Raw genomic sequence first — 3,425 nt, 5'->3', positions numbered from 1 at the left:
GTGGAATGATATTCAGTCCTGGGTTGAAGAGAGAATTGGTCCTCACCATCATAGATGCCAGCCTTTAGACAATTCGATTAAATCCACGTGATACCAAGAGATTGGTAAAGGCACTGGATACAGAAAAGTCCATGGGCCCTGACAAAATCCCAGCTAACATACTGAAGACCTGTTCTCCAGAACTAGCCGTGTCCTTAGACAAGCTGTTCCAGTACAGTTGTAAGATAGACATCTACCCGACAATGTGGAAAATTGCCCATTTATGTCCTGTCCACAAAAACTGGGAGAAATCTAATCTGGCCAATTCCTGCCACATCAATCTATTCTCAATCATCAGCAAATTTGTGGAAGGTATCATCGACAGTGTTATCAAACAGCACTTACTCAGTCATACATCACTGACGGATGCTCAGTTTGGAATCCACCAGGGGCACTCAATTCCAGACCACATTACAGCCTTGGTCCAAACATAGAAAATAGAGCTGAATTCAAGAGGTGATAGTGACTGCCTTTGCCAGCAAGGTAACAGTAATCGTATCAAGGAGCTCAAGCAAAACTGGAGGCACCCTATCTACCATCTTAAATATTCACTTCCTCAAGTACGATGCACAGTGGCAGAAGTGTGTACCATATACAAGATGCAGTGCAGCAATTCACCAATGCTCCTTTCACAACTCCTTGCAAACTCGCAACCAGTATCACCTAGAAGGACTAAAGCAGTAGATGCATGGGAACACCACCACCTGCATGCCTCCCTCCAAGTCACACAACATCCTGACTTGGAACTATATTGCTGAGTCAAAATCCTGGAACTCCCTCCCTAACAGCACTGTGCATGTACCTCACCATATGGACTTCAGCGGTTCAAGAAGACAGCTCACTACCACCTTCCCAAGTGCAATTAGGGATGGGAAGTAAATTCCGGCATTGCCAGGGACCCTCATATCCCAATAATGAATAAGAAAAAGAATGAATAATGATCTGAGGAAAAAAATGTGCAGAGCTGTATGGAAAAGGCGAGTGTGTTGGACCAGCTGAGTTGCTCTTGCAGAGGACCTGCATAAATATGAAGGGCAGAAACACCTCCTTCAGTGCTTTAACAATTTTATGATTCAATTCTATTCTGTTATGTAAAGGAGACGTTTTGCTCCAACTACACAATATGCTGGTTAGACCATCTCTGTTCCAAGAACAACCTCAAAATAAAGTAACAGCCCCATTTTCCAAAGCATTTCTAAAGATTCACAAAGCTGGAGACAAGATTTTCCTTTTGGAACTTTTCGATTTTTCACACTCCCAAGTGCAAATACTTTCCAAAACAGCCTCGCAGTCCTTCACCTTGCATCATGCCCAGGGATGAGGAAATTCAGTTATGTGGAGATTCAGGACACGTGGCGGCCAAATACAAAGCAGCTGTAAGCAGGAAGGCCACCAGACAAAGGACTGGAAGTAGAGAAAGTGCTGCAACCTGTGTGATGAGAACAAATGGACAAGACCTACCCAAAACGCAGCCTCAGTTACACACAGGCAGAAATAATCCAGGAGGAACAGGAGGAAAGAACAGCAAACATGTCTGCTGCAAAGTTCCAAAATCTGAACCACATTGACTCAGAGATGACCGGGTTGGATTTGTCCTGCATTTTGTGTGCAGGACATACCTGAGCAATTTACACATTGCCGTGTAGATGCCAGTATTGTAGCTGTACTGGAAAAGCTTGGCTAGGGGAGCGGCAAGCTCCAAATCACAGGTCTTCAATTCTATTTTCGGAATGTTTTCAGGGCCTTTGCAGTATCTAATGCCTTCAGCCAATTCTTGATATCACGTGGAGTGAATCATATTAGCTGACGATTGGCATCTGTGATGCTGGCGACATCAAGAGGAGGCCAAGATGAAACATCCACTCAGCACTTTCGGCTGAAGATGGATGCAAATGCTTCAGCCTTGTCCTTTGCACTGATGTGCTGGGCTCCCCCATCATTGAGGATGGGGATATCTGATGCAACCTGATCATGCGTTACCCTCTTTAATACATCCTGAGCGTTCTTTATCCTATCTGATAGATCCTGACCCTTCCTTAAACACTTTGAATCTCCTTTAGCTCATGATCTTCTCTAATATGCTCTGTTATTTCTTTGATATACTCTGAGAGTCCCTTACTGTCACTGTACACACTTATAGCCTTTAGATCCTCTGGTTAACATATTAACCCCTTATATTCCCTCTTAGCCTCTATAATCCCCATGTCCCTGTGAATTCACGAAGAAACGCTTCGACTCTCTGAAACTATGAAAAAAGGGTTTTGAAAGCCATGGCACAGATCGATGTGTGTGGAAACGGCTGACATTACAGTGTATGCAGGAAAATAAAGAGCAAACTTGTGTGTGAGAAGAACACAGAAAAGTTGTGCCTGGAGCTGCGCCCTTGGGGCAAGTAAACCAAAAAAAGAAAACCGTTATCGTGAAAGCATAAAATTAAAAACAGACAATGCTAGAAACATTCAGCAGGTCAGGGAGTATTTGTGGAGAGATATTCCTTTCACCAGGATACAATGATCCACTTTGATACTTCACATAGCTCAGATCTTATACTCTCCACTTCTCCCTGTAAGTAAAAGTTTGGGCTGAAATGATTGTTTTGTAGATTTGAGCAAACAGAGTAAGGCAGCAATACATAACTCCCCCACTGCGGCCTGGGGAAGGATGGAACTCAGATTCAGGAATCTTGGATGTGTTGAAAAAAGGAATAAAAGAACACATTCTTCTTCACCACAATAACCATGAGGATGGAATTCAAAACCATGTGTGCAGGTGTAATGGATTCATGGGCCGTCGACTGAACCTCTCGGCCACATCGTCCCAGGAACACGGCTCAGAAAGTTCTCATATTTCCTTCATTCTCATTACAAAGCCCTGGACTCAGAGAGCGCACAGCAAGAAAACTTACTTTTAATTACCAGTCATCAGTCATCAGAATTTAATCTCTATTCACGTGGTTATGTGGATTTATGTTCCAGTCTTATGAGAGACTGGGTTTCCAATCCCAATGCTGTCAGAATTTGTGATATTTCGTCAGAAAAGCTGCTCAGATGGAAAGTTCGAAATAAAAGCAGGAGATGTTGGAAATATTCAGCAGGTCTATTAGTTTTCGAGGAAAGATCATCTTCACTAAAAAGATCTTTGTCTAACAATCCATGTTAGACTATCACAGCTGACTAAGTGGGACTGTGACTGTGTAATGGCGAATACTCTGTGTTGTGGTCACAGCAACACCGATCAAGACAGAGCTTGTTTTATGTCTTAAACTGGCTGCTGTACCTGCTAATGGAATGCAGCAAATAACCAATCTTTATTCCTTGAAATTGTATTTCTTCTTGATGGAGGGAAACTATTGTCTCCTTTTACATCATCGCACTTACACATGCCTG

The sequence above is a fragment of the Heterodontus francisci genome, chromosome 34, assembly GCF_036365525.1.
Source record: "Heterodontus francisci isolate sHetFra1 chromosome 34, sHetFra1.hap1, whole genome shotgun sequence".
NCBI lineage: Eukaryota > Metazoa > Chordata > Chondrichthyes > Heterodontiformes > Heterodontidae > Heterodontus > Heterodontus francisci.
Note: the sequence above shows the minus strand (reverse complement) of the source record.